This window comes from Caretta caretta, chromosome 10 (genome assembly GCF_965140235.1).
Source record: "Caretta caretta isolate rCarCar2 chromosome 10, rCarCar1.hap1, whole genome shotgun sequence".
NCBI lineage: Eukaryota > Metazoa > Chordata > Testudines > Cheloniidae > Caretta > Caretta caretta.
The window spans coordinates 34062934-34089327 of NC_134215.1; the positions used below are offsets into that span (position 1 = coordinate 34062934).

General features: G+C 51.6%; 1 protein-coding gene across 1 annotated transcript in view; it reads right to left on the reverse strand.

Moving 5' to 3' along the window:
- TFAP4 (transcription factor AP-4) overlaps nucleotides 1–26394 on the reverse strand; it is a 71973-nt gene that overhangs the window by 43743 nt on the left and 1836 nt on the right. The gene's annotated exons all lie outside the window — the stretch shown is intronic.

Genomic DNA, 26394 nt, shown 5'->3' on the forward strand with positions numbered 1-26394 from the left:
CCAAAGTTGGGGGAGGGGACAGGTCCAAGATGAGCCCAGCAGCAGGGGAGGTGGAGGCCAAAGGAAATTGACTAATCCTAGTCAGTTTCCTATTGCATCTAGTTCAGCTTTATGCAGAAACTGACTTAGCCGGTTTCCCTTTGTAATAATATAGCTCTGTGTGTAAGGAGTTTGATGCAGGAGAAAAACTGAACAATCCTAAACCCTGACCCTGCAAAGATTTATGCATAGTACATTCAAAAATCATGAAATTGGCTTAAATAAATAATACATTGTGGATACTTTTTATTTGCTTTCTGGGTTTTGAGCCTATAGCGGTCACATTTACAAGCTTTTCTCTGCAATCAGGAAAGTTAGAATTTTGAAGTGACAGCTGAGATTCTCTTAAAGCTGGTGCCTTAACAAAACAAAACTACCAAATATCACAAGAGTTGGTAATGTGTGCATGCTTAACTTTATGCATGGAGTAGCTCCAATGAAGTCAACAGAACCACTTACTGTGCATGAAGTTAAGCATGCTGGCAAGTCTGTGTAGCAGGATCAGGGCCTAGGATTAGTCAGTTCCCTGCTGCAATCTCTTTAACATTGATCTTGGCAAAGAGGCAAGAAAGGGGAGGAGAGTGTAAAAAAAAAAAAAAAAAAAAGATTTAAAGTGACAAATCAAGAAAAAGTAAAAACTGGAGTGGAGAAATACAAAGATAACAGGAGGGAATGATGTGGGAGAAAGACAAAAGAAGTGCAGAGACAAAAAATCCCAGGAAAAGGAAGAGAGTGAACAGTTGCTCTCACTACTGGTAGAGTACTGCCACTTTCTGTCCTGTTCAGCCTCAGGATAAGCAACAGAAAAGCAGTTGCCTAATTTCAGCCAATGGTGTCAGGTTATTATTCCTATAATATCAGATCAACTACTAAGAAGTTATTTATTCCAAAAAATCATTTTATGTATCTAAATAACTTCAGCATGTAGGGTAGCTAATCTTTAGAACAGCATCTCATTCCCTGTTACAGGCCAGCCAGTTCAATTCGTTCACAGTGGCTCAAATTCCAAGGTCTGTTCTCAAGAGTTTCAATGGGAGTTCTAAGTACAAATTAAGAACCCAAGGCCCATTGTTTAACAAGGTTTTGGGGACACTACTGGCTCACTCGGGAGACTGCTATTAAAGCCTGTCGCTAATAGGTTCTCAGTTCAAGGTCAGCCCAGGTAGGGAGTGACTGAGAGTGGTCACCTTCTAATGGCATTCACCCAGGCTGCTAAAGAGTTGGCAGGCCTCGGTCCAATTCCTAACACACAGATGTCCACAATAAAAAGCACACACCACTCCAAGGGGTATCCTTGTTGGTTGCCTCAGAGAGTCCAGTGATTGAGTGCCCCATGGAAACTGAGCTCCCCTGTCTGCCATAGCAGGAGTCCTCCAGGTGAGAGATGATGCACACTGGCAGATCTATAGGAACTTTCCTCACAGCAGCCTGTGAATTCCCTTTCAAAGGACCTTACCCCCATCTCTTGATAAATTGAAGAGGGTTCAGAGAAAAGCCATGAGAACAATTAAACAATTAGAAAACTGCCTGATAGCGATAGATTCAAGGAGCTCAGTCTCTTTAGCTTAACAAAGAGAAGGTTCAGGGTTGACTTGATCACAGTCTATAAGTTCCTATGTGGGCAACTATTTAATAATAGGCTTTTCAATCTAGCAGAGAAAAATATAACATGATCCAATGGCTGAAGGTTGAAGCTAGATAAATTCAGACCCAAAGTAAGGAGCCAATTTTTAACAGTGAAAGTAATTAACCATTGGAACAATTTACCAAGGGTTGGAGGATTCTCCATCCCTGACAATAGACTCATGGAAAAGGCCAGTGTCCTCACTGGAAATGATTCAACAGCAACCGAACTACAAAGATTTTCTTAAGTAAAAATAAGAAATTCCCTGAAGGGTTTCTGGAGACAGCTTAAGCCACAAGAGCAGCACGGGAATCACCAGAGAACCCAGAGTGATTACAACATTTTCTTCCCATGTAACAATAGAAGGTTAGACTATTTCTCAATTTGTGGGTACTTTTCGGTTGAGCATGAAAGGGCAGCGCGAGCAGCACTGGCAAGAGCTAGGCACCATGTGGGCAGCTGGTAAATACATTCTTTAAAGCTCAGGATGGTGGCAGCTGGGAATGAAGCTCCAGTCAGACCTGTTAGCTATAGGGACGTGATGAGACATCAGAGTTCAACTTTGCCACCGGAGGGAGGTCTACATGGCAAACAGAAACCCACGACAACAAGTCTACAGATCTGGACTCGCTCTATGGCATTACAAGTAGTTGTGTGGACGTTTGGCTCAGGCCAGCCCTCTCCCTACGCTTCAGAGCTGTGTAGACGTTTGGCCTGGACTATTTTGAGCACCGGAGCCCGAGTCTGTAAACTCGCTGCCCTGAGTTTCTGCTTGCCATGTACATGTCATCTGGCAGCCCAAAGAATGCTATCACAGTGGGGCATGCTAGCCCTGCCCAGCAGGTCTCTTACCCTCTGACCTGATTCCTGATCCCTGGTATTTTGTGGCTGCCCCAGCAGACTGGGATGATGTTGGCATTGCTACATTTCCACTTCCACAGTAGCCTGATGAAAACTCCGTTGTCCTTTGCTCAGAGGAAGTGCTTGGATCTTTCCAAAGAGCCCAGCTATCAAGTGAAGACATAAGAAAGCTACACTTGAGCATTTTGCACAGAAAACCATCTCTCTCTAGTGGCAAGCACATGTCAGCGTAAGCGGCTTGGAGAGCAGTTCCAGGTCCTTCCACCCCCATCCCACGTGGCCTCTTGGGCCTCCAGGCTCCTGGTCCTTTAGAATAAATCCTTAGAACAGGCACCGAGAAGGCATCAGTCAGTCGCTCCTCTCCTCACAGGCAGGGCCAGATGCAGCCCAATTAAATTGCAACAACTCACAGGTAGAGCTCCAGGAAGGACGTAATTGGGGGTGTAGTAAATGTTCTGCCAAGCTCTTTACATTTGATACCCTCTGCAGCTGTTCCCCTCATCCTCTTCAGCGCTGCAGATTCACAGCACAGACTGGGCAGGGCGAATGCTTCCTTAGTTAGGACATGGCAAGGGATCCAGAAAGTCACACGCCAGCCAAGCAGGGATAAAGGAGAGGGCCTGGAGACTATGTCCCATCACTGTGGCTTTCTGCTCTCCCAGTGCTTACAAGTCAGCACAAGGCTAAGAGTGGCAGAGCAAGAGGGTCTTTACAGTATATAAAAGCACTGCACAAACCTTCAGAGAGTTCAGCAGCACGTCTGTGTATCTGGGCCAGTAGCTCCAGTCACGTTCCTTAGAACGTCCACAAGCAACAACATCCCCAAGCCAGTTGCCAGCAGCTCAGACAGGCCCCTCCAAACGTGCTACCAGCACAGCACCCACCTGGCCCTTTAGCTGTCAGAGGTGCTCTAGGGTCCAAACCTCGGACTAGCCCCCACATTTGGGTGTCAACTCCAACCCCTTCCATGCAGCTCTCTAAGGGGCCTTGATAGCCTCCTCCAGCCACAGGCTGGCCCACAGACACAGCTGCCCAACCCCAAAAGGCTCCTTAAGTTGAATCTCCTGCAGTGGTGCCCTTTTAAGAGAAGATGGAGAATGCTTTGCTGCTTGCTCTCCTTTCCCCTGCCCCGGATGCCCATTCCACCTGTCACTGGTGGCAAGCAGAGACAGCTGGTACCTTGGGTAAGTGCTGAGGCTGGCAGGCAGCTACCACCCCCAATGAAAATATTTCTGGCCCCAAATTAACCAATTACAGAATATGGGGCTCATCTGACTCCCGCTGCTCTTCCTCCTGAAAATGAGTCCACAGTCCCATCCCACTCCACTCCCAGACTTCCTACCTGATGCAAGATCATGAGCCCCTGCCTCCCTCTCAACCCTGCCTCCGGCAGTCACAGGCCCCTTTCAGCCCCATAGCTGGCTCACAAGCCCCCCTGCTCCCTCTTGCATCAGGCACAGACACCGTGAAATCACAGCCTGACCAGTTCCCCCAGCTGTTTCTCTGCACTGCACCTGCTCTTCAGAGGCTGGGGGTTGAAAAGGGAATACAGGCTGCTCCCAGCACTGCTCTAGCTTTCCACAGAGGAAGGCACTTGATATCTCTCCCTTGCTGTGCGGAAGGAACTTGGATCAGCCACCCCCTGCTCCCCATCCCAATGGGCGGGGGAGGGGAACAGCACCGCACCTGCTACAAAGGAGTGTGTTTGTTTAAAGTAATGACAGAAGGGGTGGGGCTTAGCCCCATTAACCCTTTGTTACCAGCTGCCACTGGTTGCTGGTAAATCAGGAGAGTCAGTCCAGCCCCAGCTCCTCAGCCAGGGCCTGTTTATAATGCTTATTGCCTCTGCCCCTTTGCGTAGAAGTGGCTGGGAGGAGCAGGTCTGGCGGTGCAGCCCCTCTAATCCCTCCCCTGGGGGCTGAGTGGCTGGGACCGATGGTCTTCTAGAGGCCTCCTTCTCTTGGCTTGGATCTGCTCTATCCCAATCTGCTCTCCCAGAATCTTTGTCAGGGAAGGATTGAAAGCCCCCAGGGGGCAGCCAGAAGCTAGTGAACACTGGCTATAGTCCAACAGTGCCCCCTCTTGGTAGCAGGCAAATCCTGCAAAACCTTGGTAACATGGGGAAGGACCCACTCCTGAACATCCCCCAGCACCAGGGTGAGACGCAGCTGGGAGAGGGGGGAAAGTGAGACCTGCCAAAAACAACCTCCTGCAGCCTCCGTGACAGGAGGCCATGGCCTGGGGCCTGGCAATCTGTGAACACCCCTCTCCCACAGCCCCAGGGAGACATGGAGAGAGGGCTGGGGGAGAGAGGAGCCGGAGAGAACGTTGCCCTCTTGCGACTGCCAGCCCACCACTTTGAGATGTAGCTATGGAGAGATGGGGTGCTGGAGACCTGATAACCTCCCTCCCCTAGCCATGGAGGGACTCCCCCAACAACCTCTCCCAAATGCAGGGTCCTGGGTTCACCCTATGAGGAGCTGGGTTTAACCCTTCTCAGCCCACACCCATGCGTATAGCCACATCTACCAGATGGCCAGGCTAGTCTTGTACGGATATTAGTGCCGGCTTGTGTGCCATGTAGTAGCCGTGGCCGTCCCAGGATCGTTCCTCTCTCTCCCCAGCAGCCGTTGGGCCAGGAAAAGATAATACCTCCCCACCTTGTCTCTTTAGTGCTGGCTCCATGGCCCCAGAGACCAAATCCTTCGTTTCTCCATGTGGCCAAGCTTGCCCCCTACCCAGCCTGTACCCAGTCTGCTCAGCCCTGTCCTCATGTGAGCGGTGAATTCAGGCTCCAGGGTCCATCTGGTCCTTGGCCACTTCCTGCCAAAGAGGCCTTGAGCTAGTGGCCCGTCCTGCACACAAATAGCCCCTGGGACCAGGCCTGGCATTACAAGCTCAGTTGACGGAGGCCACAAACAGCCACTGGACGCATCGGACTTTTGGTCCCTTCCGGTTTGAAGTGGTGCTAGAGACAGGGAGGCAGCAGGACACCTGGGTCCCTGTGTGTCCACAGCACCCAGATTGCTTTCCTTCATCCAGTGGGTACTGTCTGTCCCCGCAAGACACCGAAGGGGTTAAGCCGCTGGCAGGGTCAGTGGCCTGAGATCTTTGTGGTCTCTCACTCCTGCACCCAGGTGGAGGGCCGGGGGTTCTGGCTGTGTTAGTGCTCAGGACTCAGCCGTCCTGGACTCCCCGCCCAGCAGGATTTCTGAGTGGAGTGAGAGCAGATGATCTCTGTTCTGGGTCTGTCCAGCTGCCAGGCAGGGGATGTGCAAGACTGTCACAGACCCTGTCCAAACGCTCAGCCTTGGAACCAGGTGCTCCTGGTTCACATCACCCGGGAAGTAAGTTGATGGCATCTCAGCCTGCAGGTCATGAGCACGTGCCCACCTCGAAGAACAAAAACCAGAATTTGTCAGAACTGGCAGCATGTGCCCAGAGGAGACCCCAGAACTGGAGGAGCAGGGGTGGGGGACAGGGCAGGACTCAGCACTGGCAATTTTGTTTGTGTAGGGATGGAAGGGCAAAACTGGAGGAGCAGGGGCTGCAGGTTGGGACTGAGGGGCATTGGCAGCAGGCTGTATGGGGAACCTGGGAGTGGAATAGCAGGGGGCTGCAGGCTGGGACTGAGGGGCACTGGCAGAGCTGAAGGAAGCTGTCAAAGCACACTACACCTGGCCACAGCCAGTGTGGCCCTTGCTTTCATGAACAGCAAATTTGCACAGAACTAAAGCAACAACCTAGCGTGAGCCCAGCTCAGCCTTCAGGCCCTGCCCCATCATTCAGAAGGTGCCATTGCTTTACAGCCTTCCCAGAGGAGTGGTGTGGGTTTAGGGGGTGCTGCCCAGAGGAGGAGCATCCCAAGTGTGCCGAGGGCATGGGCAGGAGGGGATCAGCAGAACCAGGTGCCCCAGTGAATGGGTTCCAGCTCTCCCAGCATGGCCTTTCTCCCCCCTGTAGACCAAGGATTCCCACCAACTCCCTCTCCCTCGGCTCCCCTTTTCCCCAAACAGGGATAATCTCCAACTAAGGGCGTTGAATTGGGGGCACTTTGGAGCCCATTGACTCATCCCCTGAAATTGGCCAGCAGGAGGTGGTGTTGTCTTCCTACCTGCCTAGGAGCTTAAGGAGCTGGGACTGAATCTGGGACTGCATCTGTGTGGGTCACTTGTTGGACAGCAGAGGGCACTGCAGATAGGCCGTCTGGGCTGGGCATTGGACTGAATCCCTGGCCCTGCAGAGCAAAAGGACAGGATCTCAGGGGCGGGGGGAGGGCTTCCTCCAGCTGCTGGTGTCATGCCGCAGACCACTTGTGCTGGGTGTCCCGTGTTGGCACTGCCCTGCTCAGGCTGTGTGGTGCTGTCTGGCTCTGGCAGGCCTGGCCCTTTTCTGGGGGTGGTTTTCATGCCTTCCTGAGCACACAGGGAGTCCCCCCGCCCCCTTCCCCCATGTTGTTTCTCTGCTGGGCCTGCCAAGCAGTGGCCTGTGCTGGCAGGAAGCTGTGAGCTCTCCCACCAGGAATTCAGTCCTCCAGATGTTGGAGAACCAGCAACAGCACATGGCTGCTTTGCAGCAAATCAGCTGCATTCCAAAGACGAACACGCAGACAGAGCCCCCGCTCCCCCCCCCACCACACACACAAGCAAGGCATGCCAGGGCTGGCTGGGTATGGGACTCAGCATCCAGGCCAGACCCAGAGGCTCCACCTCCACCCCGGGGTCCCCTTCATCCAACATGGGTGATTTAAAGTGGGAGAGGAGTGAAAAACCCCTGCAGGCAGGCACGTGACTTCATCTGGCCACAGGGTCACTGGCTCCTAAATAGCCAGGCCTAAGAGAGCCCCCTTCCTGTCCAGCCCTGGCAGAGGCCTCATCATGACCCGCCAGAGGGAGCCCCTTCCTGCTGGCACTCTCCGTTTTTGACAGTGGTTGTTTGGCTGCTCTCCCATGGGGATGGGCAGGGCCAGGAACAGGGCAAACCCAGTCCTCTGCAGGGCTGATTCTCCCCTGCCTGGTGCATGGTGCACTCACCCCAATGCAAAGCGGGTGCACTGTGCCCACAGGGCTGGGTACAGTGCAGCACCTGCCTTACTTGTGCACCCCCTGGTGGCTAAGTGCCTGGTACTACAACCCCTTAGGAGACTCCCCAGCAATGCACTGACTCTGGGGAGGGTGGCAACAGCTGAGCCGCCAAAATGGTTAGTGAGTGGGCCAAGCATCAGGGAACTTCCACCCCAAGGAGGGAACCAGATGACCTTTGGGCTGGGAGGGATGGGACCACTGAGCCTCATGGGAACCATGTGGAGCTGCAGCTGCTAATTGGAGCTCATTGGCGGGGCCCGAATTCACATTGCCAGGACTCAGACCCCACGGATGCCAGGGAGGGGAGGGTGGCCCTCATCAAGGCAGAATCAGTTGGATCTGGGTCCTGCTGTCTGACGAAGCCCCCTTGTTATCCAGCTCAGACCTCTGCCATAGCCTCCATAGCCAGCATCACCCTCCCTGGCATTGCCAGCAGAGGAAGGCCCGCAGGGACTGAGCTGCTCCCCGCTCCAGGAAAGAGGGTGGGGGTCCCTCCAAGAAAGTGCGCAGTGGGCTGAGGGAGCTTGGCCCTGCCCCATTCTGTGCCTAGAGGCCTTCAGCTTCCAGGGCTGTTAAAGCAGCTTCTGCCACCGCAAACCATTGTCTGCCCAAACCGCTGGAGAGAGAGCTGGATTCTCTGGACTGAGCATTCGGTGCCAGTTGCCCTGTCTGGAGCCAGGGCACACTGAGAAATGCATTGGAAAAGCTGTTTGCTTTCCCATCTAGCTGCTGCATCCGAGGAAATGGGCCAGCGGTCAGAGCACAGGAATCAGGAATTCTCGTCCCAGCTCCCGGCAGCCACAGGCCAGTGGCTGAGGACCAGATTCATCGCTGCTCTAACTCCACTGATGCCCCACCCTTCCAAGTCCCCATCCGTAGAACCAGTGGGAGGGCTTTAACCTAAAAGAGCTTTAGCATACACTGGTAACAGTGAAATGAGGTGCAAGTTTTTAACAGTGAGGGTTGTTAACCACTGGAACAATTCACCAAGGCTCATGAGAGATTCACCACCACTGACAACTTTTAACTCAAGATGGGCTGTTGTAATGCTCCTTCTGTGACTCCAGATCAGGGTACTAACCTCAGGGCAGACTGCCACAAACCAGGGCACAGCCCCCACATGGGCTGTGAGTTTTGTACTTATGTTTCACCAATCAATTATCAAGTGTCAACCCCTCTGGTGCTATCACAGCCTAAACCTGGAGTCACAGGGGTCCTCTGACTTATCTCACCATCCAGGTGAACCCACCTGTGTGATAGATGGTCCTTGACACCCAGGATCACAGCAATGGTCAGGTTACTCCCAGTCCCGAAAGACCAGTCACTTACTCCAGGTCAATTGCACCTTAGATCTCACACCACAGACAACACTTGTAGCCAATTCTATGGTAAACTATCTAAAGCTATCTGATATAGGAGAAGGATATGAGAGAGTTAGGTACAAGGTAAAGCAGGTAAACGTCCATACACACAAATGAGTTATAATCTTACATTTCAGAAAGTAATAGAAGCTTCTATAATCTCTATGTGCCCTTTAGGGCTAACCCAAGCTACGCAGCTGGGCATCTTTTGCTTATGCCTAGAACACCTTGCTCTGGAGTCCAAGCAGAATAGAGGATCTGTATCCCCCTCCTGAGATGTGCGCCGAGCTGCAAACTCAGCTGAGGGAAGGAATCCACTTGCAGGACTCATCTTCACAGTGGATGGGAGGGGGAGAGCTTTACCATCCCACGATAGTCCGCCTGCTGTTGACGGACTTTTCCTGTTGGGTAGGACATGACACCTGCTGTTGGAGATCAGTCCCAGAGGCTCACAGTATAAGCACTCGGTCGGGGATACAGGTGTTTTGAGGGAGATTAATGCTGGCAGCGGCTCACAAGCATTCCATAAACATTAAGCACACTCTCTGAATCTTATTCCCTGTTTTAACCATGCTAGTGCACCGGGGAGCCAGAGGGCTTCCAGCTCTGCATTTGTCAGTGTTCCCTTGATATGCGGGGACCTTGGCATGAGCTGGCACCTGGTCTGCCAGTGTCACAGGTGGCTGTCTAAAAGATCTGCTCTAGGAATTACTTTGGTGAAGTTGTGTGGCCTGTGTTCGACAGGAGACCAGACCGGATGAGCCCGGTTGTCCCTTCTGGCCTTGGAATCGAGGACTCCCTGGACTGTCAGTGTGAGAGGCACATGGGCATGATTCTCCATTGCTGCACAGCTGGCCTGCAGCTTCCCAATGTGGCGCTCACACCCAGCAGCTCCCATTCTAGCCCCTTGTGGATTGATTCTGTGTCTTTGCTCTCATTCTATATAGAGCAACAAAGAGCGCTGGGGCTGCAGGCTCTGGGCACCCTGCAAAGTATGTAAAGTGACATCAAGTAGCAGCTTCCCACAGCTCACCCCTCTGAATACAAACAGCTCCCAACACCCGGGCCAATGCTACAGTCTCTGCCAGCTCCCCTCGACGAGCAGTGGAGACCGGACAGAGCCCACTAGCCCATGGCTGCTACCTGATTAAACACTGCCAGCTCCGGTCACTCCTGGCTGCAAACAAGCAGCCCGATGTTAGGGGATATTGCTATAACTGGGAAGGGATAATCTCCACCATCACTTTGGCTTGTTTTTCTCACTGCCCCTCACTCTGAGCCACATTGCTCCTCAGCTGCTCCCTCTCCCCCACATCCCAGACCCCGGTGGGTCTGTCAGCGGCTCCTGCTGGATCTGTTGCAATGGTGAGCGAGCTGGTGCCAGGCGCAGGCTAGAAGCATGACAAGCTTGGGTAAAATGCTGGCTAGCATGTCCGAAGCTGCCGTCTGGACTAGGCTCCCCTAGGCTACAATGTGGCCAGCCAGTCTAGCTTGAGACAAGTGAGCCTGCATCACCAGGGGCTCCTCAGCCACGCTAGGCTACCTTGCCCATGCCAGTCCAAGTGAAAAATCACACCCTTTGTGCCTGTCAAGACAGGGCCTTGGACCCGACCAGCAGTTGCTCAATGCCTAAATGGGAGCAGATGGGTACCTTGAAGTCAGTATGACCTAGTGAGTAGAGCACTGGCCTGGGACTCAGGAGACCTGGATTCTATTCCCAGCTCGTGCCTCAGTTTTCCTACCTGCATGCATAGGTGCAAACTTCTGCTCATGCCGGTGGGTGCTCGACCCCCCTCTGCCCCTGCCTCGACTCCACCCCTGCCCCGCTACCATTCCAATGCCTTCCCCAAAGTCCCCGCCCCGACTCTGCCCCCTCCCTGCCCCTATTTCAACTCCTTCCCAAAATCCCTGCCCCAGCCCCGCCTCTTCCCTGCCTCCTCCCCTGAGCGTGCCACGTTCCTGCTCCTCTCCCCTCCCTCCTGGAGCTTGCTATGCTACCAAACAGCTGTTTGGCACAAAAAGTGCTGGGAGGTAGGCGGAGAAGCAGGGATGCAGCGTGCTCAGGGGAGGAGGAGGTGAGGTGGGGCGGGGCAGGGAGCTTGGCTGCCAGTGGGTGCAGAGCACCCACTAATTTTTCCCCATGGGTGCTCCAGCCCCGCAGCACCCACGGAGTCAGTGCCTATGTCTGCATGCGCTTTGTAAAGTGCTTTGCAATCTCCTAATGGAAAGTGCCAGGTCTTCTTCTTCGTTTGAAAATCTGCCCTGGCTCTTTCGTCAGTCGCAGGCGACTTCCCATGTCCCGAAAGCCTGGGCTAGCACCCACCAGCCCCCACTCTCCCAAGCTGCCAGTAAATCCTGCTCTGTAACAGACAGACTTGTAATGACCAAATCAGTTTCTGGAGCTACAGGGCCAATGTCTCTGATCCCTCAAGTCCATTTATGCCACTTCAGCAGCACAAACAGCTCCCAGGGGGACCCCAGGATTGGACCCATAGCATGTGGAGCCCTATGCCCAGCCCCGGCATAGGGGGAGTGGGACAGGAGGGAGGGGACTGAATGCTGCAGTGTACCAGCCCTTGTCTGCTTCCTGTGACTCATAGGGGGCCTGGGACAGCGCTCGGACCTGCTTTAACTCACCCTGGGGGACCTTGCTGGGCCTAGAGCCACCCCTCCTCTGCCCATCCGGTCCTGTGGCGAGAGCGGGAACAGCAGCCCCACAACGGGCCCTGGGGCCTAACCTGGGCTGAAGAGAGCAGGGGGGAACCACTGCAATGCAGTCCTGGCAACACCAGAGGGAGTGGCAAGGAGGCAGCGAGTGGAGAACCAAGGACACTAACGCCACCGAGGAACTGCCACAACAAGGAACCCAGCTGAACCCCACTTGTTTGCCCGGGTCAGTGGCAGGGCTTAACCTGCGCCAGGGCTTGCCAGGGCTGAGCCCGGCCACCTCCGGGCCTGGCAGTTCAGAGCCCCGCCACACCTTTACCTAGCTTTTTAACGCTTTACAGGTAGAGCAATTAGAGAACAGCTACTAAGTGGTATTTTATAGCTACTAGCTGGCTGGGTGTCCATAAAAGGGAGCTATTCCCCCCACCCCCCCGCGCCGCTTCATTTATCACACGGCCCCCAAATCACAGATGGTGCTGGCCAGCCTGGTTCAGGTCAGGTCCACACTGGATGGGATTTCTTCCTGGAGGTTTAGGAAAACAGAGTTAATAAGACACATGCACCTTTAATTTTACTACTAATTACATGAAGAACTAAACAGTATTTTCCACATTGTAAGGACTACAATGACTTAGAATACAGGGACATTTTTACCTGGCTGATTCTGGGAAACCTTCCCGGGAGAGTGCATCAGCCACTTTGTTAGAGGCTCCTGAAACATGTTGTATCTTAAAATCAAAGTCTTGAAGAGCTAAACTCCATTGAAGAAGTTTTTTGATAGTTTCTTTGACTGTGTGAAGCCATTTCAGTGCAGCCTGGCCAGTTTGCAGGTGGAAATGCCATCCCCAAATGTATGGGCGTAGCTTTTCCAGAGCATACACGATGGCGTAACATTCTTTTTCTGAGACTGACCAGTGGCTTTCCCTCTCAAAGTTTTTTGCTGAGAAACATGACAGGATGGAATTGTTGATCTGGTCCTTCCTGCTCCTACACCACGCTCAGACGCATCTGTGGTTTTGACGAAAGGTTGGTCGAAATCCAGGGCCCTTAGTACAGGGTCGGACGTAAGGGCCACCTTAAGCTGGTTAAAGGTTTCCTGACACTTCTCAGTCCACTGAACTGAATTTGGCTGTTTTTTCCTGGTTAGGTCTGTCAGTGGGGTGGCAATTTGGCTGTAGTGTGGTACAAATCATCTGTAATACCTGGCCAAGCCCAAGAAGGATTAGACCTGCTTTGACTTAAGGACAGGGCAATTTTGATTACCATTTACTTTAGCCTGTAAGGGGTTGATAGTTCCTTGACTCACCTGGTGTCCAAGGTACGTTACCCTGTTTAGGCCTATTTGACATTTTTTGGCCTTAACGGTTAATCCTGCCTCCCTTATGTGCTGGAAGACAACTTGGAGGTGTTCAAGGTGTTCTGCCCATGAATCTGAGAATATGGCCACATTGTCAAGGTAGGAGATTGCAAATTCCCCAAATCCAACCAGAAGGTTATCTACCAGTCTCTGGAAGGTCGCAGGTGCATTTCACAGTCTGAAAGGAAGGACATTAAATTCATACAGTCCTACATGGGTGATGAAGGCTGACCTTTCCTTGGCTGGGTCATCTAGCGGTACCTGCCAGTACCCCTTGGTTAAGTCTAAGGTGGAGATGAATTGGGCATGTCTCAGTTTTTCCAATAGCTCATCTGTGCATGGCATTGGATAGTTCTCTGGGCAAGTTACAGCCTTTAGCTTACGGTAGTCCACACAAAAGCAGATTTCCCCATCTGGTTTGGGAACCAGAACAACTGGAGAAGGCCCATACACCCATCTGTAACATGTCCTTGATCTCCCTTTCTATCGTAGTTTTGGCTTGAGGAGCCATCCAGTAGAGTTGGGCTCTAATTGGGCAAGCATCACCTGTGTCAATGGAGTGGTACGCCCGTTCTGTCTGTCCTGGGGTGGCTGAAAACATCAGCATGAAGCTGGTGCACAGCTCCTGGATTTGTTGTCACTGCTTACACCCAAGGGTCATGGAAAGGCTCACCTCTTCCATGCCACCATTGCTTTTCCCTTTGTAGTAGACACCTTCAGGCCACTCAGCATCATCTCCTCCCTGGGCTGTAAACTGACAAACCTTTTATTCCAGAGAATTAAAGGGCTTTAGAGAATTAATATGGTATACTTCGGGTTTTTGGGTAGGGTCTGGGAATGTTATGAAGTAATTAACAGCTCCCAGGCGCTCTCGGACCATAAATGACTCCTCCCACGATGCTTCCATCATATTGGCCTGGAGAGCCTTCAGGACCATGACTTGGTCACCTACTCTTAAGGAACGCTCTCTGGCATGTTTATCATACCAGGCCTTTTGCTCTTGTTGAGCATCTTGTAGGTTTTCTCAAGCAAGGGCTAGACAGTCTTTGAGGGTGTTTTGCAGGTTGATTACCAAGTCCAAAATGTTAGTTCCTGGAGAAGATGTAACCCCCTCCCACTGCTGCTTCACCAACTGTAATGGCCCCTTAACTTCATGGCCATAAAAAAGGGTAAAACCCCCAAACTGGGATGTGGTACAGCCCTGTAGGCAAAGAGCAACTGCTGCAACACTTGGTCCCAATCACTGGAGTGTTCATTCACGAATTTACGTATCATGGCTCCCAAAGTTCCATTAAGGCCACTAGGCCATTCGTTTGATGGTGGTAAGGGAAGGCAGTCTAATGGTTTACTCCATGAGCTTTCCAAAGATGTTTCATGGTCCATGCCAGGAAGTTAGTTCCCAAATACGTAAGGATTTTGGAGGGCCAACCAACCCTGGCAAAAATGTCTGCCAATGCCTGGCTCACGCTTTTAGCCCTGGTGTTGCTTAGAGCTACTGCTTCCAGCCATTGGGTGGCAAAATCCATGAAGGTCAGCTTTCCTTTGGGTGTCTTCTTAGGGAAAGGACTCGGAATATCCACAGCTACACACTGAAATGAAACCTGAATTATGGTGAGTGGCTGGAGAGGGGCCTTGACCTGGTCTTGGGGCTTTCCCACTCTCTGGCACACCTCACAAGACCGGACATAGGTAGCAACGTCCTTGCCCATCCCCTCCCAGTGGAATGACTTTCCCAAACGGCCTTTTGTCCTATTCACCCCGGCATGGCCACTAGGATGATCATGGGCTAAGCTCAAGAGATTTTTCCTACACTTAGTTGGAACTACCAACTGTCTCTGAGGATGCCAGTCCTCCTTGTGCCCACCAGAAAGGGTTTCCTTGTATAAAAGTCCTCCTTCTACAACAAACCTGGACCTATTGGAAGAACTGAGAGGTGATGGGTTGCTCCATGCCGCAGTCCAAGCTCTTCTGAGGCTTTCATCCACTTCCTGCTCTACCTGGAACCGCTCCCTTGATGCTGGAGACATTCGTTCCTCATTGGGTTGTGGACTTGGGCTTGGTCCCACTGGAACCTCTCTCTGCTTGTGCTCTAGGTTGTATTTCAGGCTCTGGTTGAGCTTCTTGCACCGGTTTAGCTGCTGCTGCAGGTGCAGGCTCTGTAGCACCCTTTGGTGCAGGCTCCCCTGACTCTGGTAGGGTTGCAAGCATGGGCTTTGGTGCTCACTGGTCTGTCCGTTCCGATCCTTGGGCTGGTTCTGGCTGGGTCCCAGGAACTGGATTTACAACCACTGTCATAGACTCTGGTCTGAGGTCTGGTTCTACCACCTCTAGCTGGGTCCCCAGGCCTGTGGTATCAGGGGACACAGACTGGGGTCCTTGTAGGAGGCTCAGGAATGGAGTTAGGCAGTGGTGAGCTGGAGCCAGTTGTTAAATTTAGAAGCCCTTTTAGAACCAGTTGTCCCGCAAAGCCCTTTTAACAACTGACCAATAGTGGCGCCAACTCCATGGGTGCTCTGGGGCTGGAACACCCACGGGGAAAATTTGGTGGGTGCAGAGCACCCATTGGCAGCTCCCCTCCCCATCCCCAGCTCATCTCCGCTCTGCCTCCAGCCCTGAGTTACACACCGCCCCACTCTGCTTCTCCGCACACCCCTGCCGGGCTTCTCACGAATCAGCAAGCACCCCTTTCATTACAAAGTAAGCCCTGGTCAGCAGCCCACATGCGGCTCACAAGTCGCATGCTTACAACGGTTACCTGGGTCCGACATTGGATAACTGATAGAACAGGCCAAACACCTGTTTCCTCCAGAGTCCACTTCCTCCTGTGCAATGCAGCCCTGGAGAGCTAAAAGATCATCCAGGCACTTTCACCTCTAGGGCACCGGTTCAAAGCCAACACAGCTAGGGCTGAATGCTGTGCCAGCAGAGGCTGGGGGCAGCCCAGGTGAAGTGAGTTGCCACATCTCAGCCCAGTTTCTAGTGGACAATAGTGCACCTCTGGAAAACCCCTGCCACAGCTTGGACTAGCTTGCAGCACCAATAGAGAAGCCTCACATTAAGTGACTGATCGTCTGGCTGAGAGAATCCCCTCAGGAAAGGGTATGAGACATGCAGCCACAGAGGGCAGGAAACCTTTTCAGGGCAGTGCCCGGTTCAGCAGATAAACAGAGGACATCACGCTCCAGCACTACCAAGCATGCACCATGCAACAGCATGACAGCCACACACAAATATTTGGGTTCGACCCCACAGGACACATGGGTCTAATTTAAATATCTGCAGGCTGGGAAACATCATTTGCATGTGTTCTCGAGATGGGCCTGACCCAAAACCCAAGATCCACCTACTCTTATACCCTTTTTCCATGTACCATGAGGGCTGCACAGTGGCGCTTAGCTATCCCTATAGTAAAATCGGTGCAGTTAGCAGTGTCTATAGTTACGGTTGCCTCACATTTTCCATTATAAGACCCTAGTTTTTGTTGCTTATATGTTTGCCAAAATTTAAGCATTTGGGCTGAAATTTCCCAGTCTCGGTGTCCACCTCAGGCTGATTTTACATTTCAGCTAAAGTGGCTCAACCACTTCCAAGAACAAGATTAGGGGAAATACGTTTGTGACAACACACCCCATATTCTTCATAGAGATATTGTTAGGATATGACTATGGCATAACTAAGATATGTTTTATGCAAGATGAATCATGTGAGGTATCATTGGAAAGGTTATGATGTACTGACTATGATTATTCTATTTGTATGCATATATCATTTTTGTATCTAAAGTTAGTAATATTGACTATTTAACAATTACAAGTGGGCTTACATCTGCGGAACGCCAACCAGACAGAATGAAATCAGTCTGGATGGCCCTTTAGGGAGAACAATAGGTCTTGGAAGATGCTAATCTCCCACCTTCCTGAGAAGCTTCCTGGGATGCTGCTTTGACGCTACAGGGTCATGTGATCATGTCACCTGATCCTGGACTCCATCTTGGTCTGCTAGTATTTTCCCACAAATAGTGGGTGGGGATCAAACTGGGAAACAAAGGATTCCTGCCATATATAAATCCTATTTAAGGCAGGGAAGTGAGTTAATTTAGGTTGGTTCTTCACTGAATCCCCGCCAAAGACGACTGCTGAAAACACCTTAGACTGATCTGGGGAAGAAAGGACTGAACCCTGGCTAGAAGTTGTCTGGCCCACGAAGGGAATATCTGGAGTTCTAAGTTGTAAGCAAGAGCAGTTTGTTTACAAGAATCTCTACAACCTGCTTAAAACAACATTTAGGATGAGAAATTACTACTCGTAGCCAGTTTCTTTAGTGTATTAAGCTTAGTTTGCATGTTTGCTTTATTTGCTCAGTAATCTACTTTGATCTGTTTGCTATCCCTTATAATCACTTAAAATCTATCCTTTGTAGTTAATAAACTTGGTTTTGTTTTCTATAAACCAGTTTGTGCAATTCATAACTGGGGGGGAGGGAAAGCTGTGCATATCTTCCTCCACATTGAGTGAGGGAGTAAATTTCATGAGCTTACATTGTACAGTTTTCTGTGCAGTGCAAGACAATACAATTTTGTATTTACACTCCAGAGGGGCAATTCCTGAGCTGAGTCTTCCCACACAGAGCTGATCTCAGTGTCTGTGTCTTTCTGCAGCTAGGTGTGGCCCTAACCTGCGTGTGTGCTGGAGGAGGCTTGAGAGCTTGGCTCAGCAGGGCAGTGTAAGGGAACCCAAACTGGTAGAACTGGCAGGCTCAGTAGTACCCTAGTATATCAGGTGGCACCGGGGGGAGAATCCATCACAAGGTTGTTTTCCCATGTTAAAAAAAACAAAAAAACCCCCAAAAATAAACACACCCTTACAATGGTTTTATTGAGAAGCTCTCGTGCCTTCATGTTATGGAATATGGGGAGCTAGTGTTCGGGAGGTGCCTTTGGTAAAAATTCCCCCAAATCTGGCCTTGTTATAAACAGCTGAAAAATCTCCATTCACGCATGCTGAGGTGGGACTTGTTAGAGGCCAGCAGCTACATTCCTCAATGGTTGTGGGTGCCCTGGGCATGCTCCCACCCCTCACAGCACTTAGTTCCAACATGCGCCATCTCTGCAGGGCAATTGAGCATGCCCCATCTCATGGATGCAGGGGCTGAGCAGAACTTGCCCTGCAATTGCTCCTCCTGGATGTCAGGGCTTCTCTTATGCTGGGCACTCGAGCTGAAAGCTTGGAGATTGTCTCAACTGTGCTCTCTGCACCCTCCCTGTGGCTGCTGGTGCCCAGGCAGAACGGAGAAGGAGGACTGGCCTGGCTGGAAAGCAAAGGGTTAAGGAACTGGAGACAGGCCAGGAGCAGAGGGGGGCAGAAGGTAGGGGACAAGAACAAGTGGGAGGCAAGGGGCAGGAGCTGAGGAGAGGACCAGGAGCAGAGGGAAGGGTTTGGGGCCAGGGGATTGGAGATAGGTGGGGGAGGATGGGTAGAAGTGTGTGTGGAGAAGTGTGGTTAGCAGCAGAGGGGACAGGAGCAGAAGAGAACAGGGAGAGGCTGGGGGATGAGGGCAACAGGGTTTGTAACCACTAGAGAACAGTCCCCTCCAGAACCTGGAATTGAACTCAGCATGCCTTCTCTCTCTAGCAGAGAGCTGAGAAGCCCACTGGCAAAATGTGTGTCTCCATCGCTCTCTAGTGGCGAGCCCAAATAGTCAACTCAAGTTGTAGAGGTTGGTGCTGTAGATTTAAAGGTGACTTATGGGGCGGGGTCAATATGGGTCTGCAGTTGGGGTTTTTCAATGTTTAAGGTGTTTTTTTTTTTAAAATTAGGAAATTACATTGAAAACTACTTCAAATAATGTTAAGGTGGCAAAATCAGGTGCTCCAAAGATAGGAAATGCCCAGAATTAAGGCTACCCATGCAACCTTAACTCTGCCCCTTTGTCCATGATACAAATCTTTAATTACATGATCACAAATGCCTATAATTACATGTCCATAGGACCCCCGTCTCATTCAGTCCACCAGACAGACCACTGGGGATGAGGCAGGGCTGGGCAGTGAAGGAGGCAATCCCCTGCCTCATATTTTTTATAGAAGCTGGAAGGTGTGCAGTGAATGGTATCATGGTTTATGCAGTTGAATGCTGCCCCAGAGAACTGGATTCCATCCCTGCCTGTGCTACAGTGTTCCTCTCTGATGCCAAGCAAAGCACTTAAGTATATTCACAGGTGACCATGGGGGTTTAATTTGCAGAAGTGCCGAATACTCACCACAGCCACTACAGTCAATGGGAGCTGGGCTTGGAACAGACCCAGGGCTATAAAATGTGAAGTGCTCTAAAAATCACACACACATCTCCAGTAGAGCACCCAAAACTAGCTGATGCTATTGACGGTTGGCTCGAACCTCTGTGCCTCCATTCCCGCTGTGTAAAATGGGGGAAATACCGCCCCGGCTGCCCTAGGCACACAACCTCCCTGGGCAATTTAGTCCAGTGCTTAACCACCCTGACAGTTAGGAAGTTTTTCCTAATGTCCAACCTAAACCTCCCTTGCTGCAATTTAAGCCCATTGCTTCTTGTCCTATCCTCAGAGGTTAAGGAGAACCATTTTTCTCCCTCCTTCTTGTAACAACCTTTTATGTACTTGAAAACTTATGTCCCCTCTCAGTCTTCTCTTTTCCAGACTAAACAAATCCAATTTTTTCAATCTTCCCTCGTAGGTCATGTTTTCTAGACCTTTAATCATTTTTGTTTCTCTTCTCTGGGCTTTCACCAATTTGTCCGCATCTTTCCTGAAATGTGGCACCCAGAACTGGACACAACACTCCAGTTGAGGCCTAATTAGCATGGAGTAGAGCAGAAGAATTACTTCTCATGTCTTGCTTACAACACTCCTGCTAATAGATCCCAGAATGATGTTTGGTTTTTTGCAACAGTGTTACACTGTTCACTCCTATTTAGCTTGTGATCCACTATGACCCCCAGATCCCTTTCTGCAGTACTCCTGTGAGGTTGCACTCCATATGCTTTATGAAAATATGCTTGGAATGTGAATATAACTGGAATATGCTTTGTGCAAAAAGTCTCTTGTAATGTATCATTACAAAGCTTATAATCTACTGAGTGTGTTCATCCTATTTGTATGAATGTATTATTCTTGGATCTAAAGCCAGAAATATGAAGTATTACTCTGAAGTCCTATTGTAATTATGCAAAGTGTGGTCTATTAATGATGGTTTAGAATCTTGATGGCTCCCATTGACCAGGACAATTTGTTGTAAATGGCTCTGTTTACTTGTAAGCCTTCCTGTATACCTGGGTGCCAGCCAGTGAGTAATGAAGTCTCACAGGACATGTGAGCATGTCACAGGATACTGGAATCCATCTTAAACCTGGTACTTTTCCATTTAGAAGGAAGGGTGGAAACCCAGATCGAGATAAAAGATTTCCACCTTGTGCTAAAGATTTAAAAGGGGGTGGAACAGAACAAAGAGGGCTGCTGTCATGAGAAACCCCTAATTACCACCTAAGCTGGAACTAACAAGAACTGTACCAGGGGAAAGGATTGGGCCCAGACTAAGGAATCTAATCTGTGAAAGAAGCTTATTGAAACATCTCTGAGTGTGATATTTATCTGTATTCAGTTTCTTAAATGTATTAGCTTAGACTTGTGTGTTTTGTTTTATTTTGCTCGGTAACTTACTTTGTTCTGTTATTACTTGAAACCACTTAAATCCTACTTTTTATACTTAATAAAATCAATTTTGTTTATTATTAAACCCAGAGTAAGTGATTCATATCTGGGGGAGCAACGCTTGTGAATCTCTCTCTATCAGTGTTATAGAGAGCAGCCAATTCATGAGTTTACCCTGTATAAGCTTTATACAGAGTAAAACAGATTTGGGGTTTGGATCCCATTGGTAATTGGGTGTCTAGGTGCCGAAAATAAGTGACTTTCTGAGCAGCTTTTGGTTAAAGTCTGCAGCTTTGGGGGTGTGGACCAGACCTGGGTCTGTGTTGCAGCAAACTAGCATGTCTGGCTCAACAAGGCAGGGTTCTGGAGTCCCCAGCTGGCAGTAGAAAACAGGCTCAAAGGTAATTCCAGTATGTCAGGTGACAGCCCCAAGAGGGCCTCTGTGACCGAACCCCTCGCAACTCCTTCCTAGGCAGTCATTTCCCACTTTGTATGCGTGCCACTGATTGTTCCTTCCTAAGTGGAGTACTTTGTTTTTGTCCTTATTGAATTTCATCCTATTTACTTCAGGCCATTTCTCCAGATCATTTTGAATTTTAGTCCTGTCCTCCAAAGCACTTGTAACCCCTCCCAGCTTGGTATCATCCACAAACTTTATAAGCATATTCTCTACACCATTATCTAAATAATTGATGAAGATATTGAACAGAACCGGACCAAGAACTGATCCCTGCAGGACCCACTCATTATGCCCCTCCAGCTTGACTGCAAACCATTGACAACTACTCTGTGAATAGTTTTCCAACCAGTTATGCACCCACCTTATGGCAGCTCCAACTAGGTTGTATTTTGCTGGTTTGCTTATGAGGTATGCAAGACAGTATCAAAAGTCTTACTAATGTCAAGTGTGACAGATCTCGGTCCTTGCCTCCATGGGTCCCACATTTCACTAGCCTCAGAGGCTCACTGCGACCCTCCACGTAACCCTTCTTTCTCTAGGGACAAGGGCCACAGTCTACTGAGCCATTTTCATCATAAGACAGCAAGAGAGGTGAGAAGAAGTTATCCTTCCTTGCACAGTCTCGGTTGTCTCCCAGTCTCAGTGATTAATCAGGGAGCAAAGGTGGGGGGGGGGGGGGGAGGAGCCCAGGCCCACCCTCTACTCTGGGCTCCAGCCCAGGAACCCTAATAGCATCAGCTATGGTAGCTGACCTTTTAGAAACATAACATGTACAATTCCCTGGGCTACTTCCCCCACAGCAGCCCTCACTTCCTCAAGCTCCACTTCACCCTTACCTCAGGGCCTCCTTCCTTGTGCCTGATATGGTGTGTACTACTCAGCCTCTCCAACAGTGCAACTTCCTCCCACAGCTCCTGCCACACACCCCCACCTGACTGGCTGGGAGGCTTTTAACTTGTTTCAGTCAGTCCCTGATTGGCTTCAGATGTCCCAATCAACCTAGCATTCTCCCTGTCTTCTGGAAAGTTTTTAATTAGCCCCAGGTGTCTTAATTGACCTGGAGCAGCTTCCATTTCACTTAACCTGGTATCAGGGATTTGTTTAGCCTGGAGCTAATATATCTATCTCCCACTACTTTTCTATAGCCATACGGCCTTGCCCCATCACACAAGATATACCACATCTACCACTTCCCCCCCAGCCACAAGGCTTGTTACCCTGCCAAAGAAAGCTATTAGGTTGGTTTGACACAATTTGTCCTCAACAAATCCATGCTGACAGTTACTTATCTTATTATCTTCTAGGTGTTTGCAAATTGATTGCTTGATTCTTTGCTCCATTATCTTTCGTGGTACTAAAGTTAAGCTGGCTGTTCTGGAATTCCCCAGGTTGTCTTTATTCCTCTTTTTATAGTGGTATTTTCCAGTCCTCTGGAATCTCTCCTGTCTTCCATGAGTTTTCGAAGATGATTGTTAATGGCTCAGGTATCTGCTCAGTCAGCTCCTTGGGTATTCTAAGAGGCAGGGTTGTAGTGATGTAATTAAAGGCTGTGTCATAATGCATATGGACAAGGGGGTAGAGTTAAGGTGGCACAGACCACCTTAACTCTGGCATTTCCTAGCATTTGAGTGCTTGACTTTGCCACCTTAACTCTCTTTTTAGCATAGTGTTTTTTGTGTAATTTTAGGCAACATCATTGAATGTAAAAGGCTTGTGAGGGAAGGGGCTCATGAGGAAGTACTGGTGGATGGGAGCCAGGATTCCAGCCTCCGCTCCGCCACAAACTATGCACAGGTCACTTTGCCTCTCTCTGTGCTTAATTTTCCCTAACTGTAAAATGTGGCAATCACAGTCACCTCAGAGGGCCGTGATGCTGTTTAACACACTGCTTGCATGTCCTTGCGTGGGAAGTGCAAGCTGTTTGTACAATTATGGTGGCACAATTGTGAGATACCTGACACATTCCAGCAGACAGGAAAACATGGATGGGGATTGGAAAGAGGGGGAGATTGCTAGTGTGGGCCAATTCCATTGTTCTGGGGTGAAGCCTCCCCTGCGGAAGGCTAGCTTTCTATCCCCCCCTCTTCCACCCATGGCCCCACCCACACTTCACACCCGCTCCGCTCCACCACAAGCCTCCCCCCCCAGGCCCCACAACCTCCCAACTCAGCCCCCCCGCCACTGCTCGCCCCATACCTGCTCACCCCCTAGCTGACCACAAGACCCTCTTCCCCTCCCCCCCCCCGAGAGACACAATGAGCGGTGGGAACCTCCGGGAGGAAGGGTGGAGTGGAGGGAGGGAGGACTCACCAGGCAGCAGCAGCAGGGGCCCCAGGGAAGGGGCGGAGCAGGGAGGGGAAGGGGCAGGGCTACCATAACTCAGGTATGTGGCAGCAGCTGCACCAGGGGAAGCCTCCCCTGGCCTATTACACCCACCGCCCATGGCCTGCTAGCCGTGTATTCTTGTGCAGCGTGGGCAGCCCTCCTGGGCTAGCGACGGGGGGGGACGGGACGACACACAGCCATTAGCTGTTCCCCAGAGTCCCAGCAGTTCTTCCCTTTTTCCCCAGTGCCATTCCGTTCTTCCCTCCACCTCTGCCTCTCTGAGCACAGCTCCAAATGCCCCAAGCTGACAAGGGCCAAGCTCTGCCTCTTGATCAATTTTTCCTCTGGAATATCCCCATGGTTTCTCTGCTTCAAAAAAAAAAAAAAACAAACAAACACACACACACACACACCACAGCAAGGATGTTAACAGGCTGCTAACGCGGGCAGCATGCTCAATTCTCACCCCTTGTCCAGAGCTGCTGGGAAAACAAGGGACATTTGTGCACATGCCGTCATTGCACGGCCTCATGGGCGGAAGCCACATTTCAGCCCTCGCTCAGCAGCACAGGTAACCTGTCACCAGGAGAGATGGGGCTTCAGGCCAGGTGAGGGGTTATGGATTTGAAAATGAGATTCAACTAACCCCTCGTGCAACGCCTCAGAGTCAGCCGCAGGAGTCCAGGATGGCTTGAGGCCCTGGCCGTGAGATCTTGGAATCTTTCACTCTAGCCTGGCTCCACTGACATTAACTCCTAGGTTACCTGTGGCCCATATGAAATGAGGAGCTGATCTCAGTGTATTTCCAATTCACAGATTCTAAGGGCAGAAGCACTGTGATTACCTACTCTGCCCTCCTGTAACACAGGCCAGAGACCTGCCCCCAAAATAATGAACTTGCCCCCTTCGCAGGCAGCAGCAGAGAAGGTGAGGACTGATAGAGCCACAGAAACTGAACTCCCCTGTCCCATCCGGCTGGTGAGCGGGACCAGGGCCTTTAGCAGCTTCAGCATTTTGTAAAGAACTCTGTTTTTAAAGGGAGAACTTTGGAATGGTTTTCCACAGACCCTGCTGTGCTCGCTCACCCATCCACTCTCCAAGGAAGCTTGGCTCTGGCATCCAAGGGTCAGCCAGCTTTCTGCTCCTACCCATCTTCTCCAGCACCTGCCCCACTTCCACCAATCTGGGATAGGAGCTTGCTAACGGTCTGATCTGCTCTGCCAGGAGGTTCCTGCCCCCATTTCACAGCTGACCTCCCTTAGCCACAATCACAGGGTGTCAGGGGCTCATCTAGGACCAAAGCTCAGGGCTCGCCTGGCTCTTGCGGGTCACATGACCGCTCCCAAAGAGCCCTGTGAGCCAAGCAGTGACACAGTAACAGACAGTGAGATGGATCTGGGGGTGCAATCCCCATGGCTTGGGACCCTCCACAGCAGCTAGGCAGGGAGAGGGGAGCAGCCCCCACTGGCCCCAGCAGAGGAAGCTGCTGATCTAAGAGGGCTTTTCCAACTCCCGTGCTTTCTGTAACACCCCCAAGCTGGGCTCAGCCCTGCTTTCTCCCCCCCCCATAGTCTCACCCAACCCCCCGGGGATCTTTAACCCCCAGTCTCACCCACCAGCCCCGTTCTCACGCCCCCAGGTCCGCGCTTGGAAGGGCGCGGCAGGGCACTATTCCAGGGGGCCCCAGGGAAGCGGAGACGAGCCCCGCCCAGGCCCGGGCAGGGAGCAGCCCGGGCGGCTGCCACCCTTCAGGTTCCCGGCCCAGCAAGCCCGGGCTGCCCCACGGCCGCAGCGGGAAGTTTCCACTGGATCACGGCCGGGGAATCTGCCCCCGCCCCTCCCCGCAGCGGGGCGGGGTGCGCGCTCCAGCGCTCCCCCACCTCCTGCCTCCGGAAGCGGGGCGGCCCCCCTGGCTCTGGATCGCGGCCTCCGCCCGACGGAAATAGCCACAGGCCGCCCGCGGGTCACACAGCCGCCGCCGCCCTCCTGCGCGTCACGCCCGGCTGCCCTGACGTCAGGCCGCCCTGCTGACATCACACGCCGAAGGTGGCCCGGGCAGCGCTGCGCGATGGGCTCCCCGCTGTCCCTCGCCTTGCACCAGGGCAAGAGCCCCTGGCACCTGCCCCCGCTTTAAACCCCTTGGCCGGGTCTCAGTGGCTACGCGAGGGGCCGGGGAGAATCGGGTTTATTGGCTACATTTGCTGTCTCAAACTACATCACTTCCCGTGGGGAAGGCCCATGAAGGGGCGGCTCCCGGGAGCGAGGCCGTGCCTGGGGAGCAAAGCGGTGGCTGAATGTCGGTCTTTGGAGGTTAATGCTGATGCCTGTTTCTCTTGCGGGCACAGCTGTAACCTGAGCCCTTCCCCCTCTAACGAGGCGCCGCCACTGCTCCAGGTAGCCCCATAGTCCCTGCTTGTCCCGGAGTGTCTGGAAATGCTCCAATCTCAAAACGTTGCGGAGGTTTCAGTTTGTAAAGAAGAAAGGGGACGAATCCTGGGTGTGCAAATCCCCCTCCTCTCTGCACGCCCCGTCTGCACTGGCTTCGGCTCTTGTTACAGCTACTCCTGCAGCCCCTCTATGGGAGCCTTTGGCTGCCCCCTTCTGACCAGGCAGTTGGCAGAACTCCTTTCGGAATCGGGACTGGCTGCAGGGTCACTGGAGCAAGGTGAAGGGCTCCCAGCCAGCGCCCTAAGGACCGTCCCCTGGTCTGCATGCACTGAAAGCCCATGCTGGCAATGGGGAGTGGGCACAGAGCCCAGGGATGCTGCCTGGCCTTGCACTACTACAGGGCACCAAGCCAACCTGTGCTCCCATAGAGTAGCCTCCCAGCTCTAGTCTGAACACACACACACACACACACACACACACCATTCACCCAGATGCTTTGGTCTCTCCTTCCTGTCTATGCCCAGGTAATTCACAGCAGCCTTATT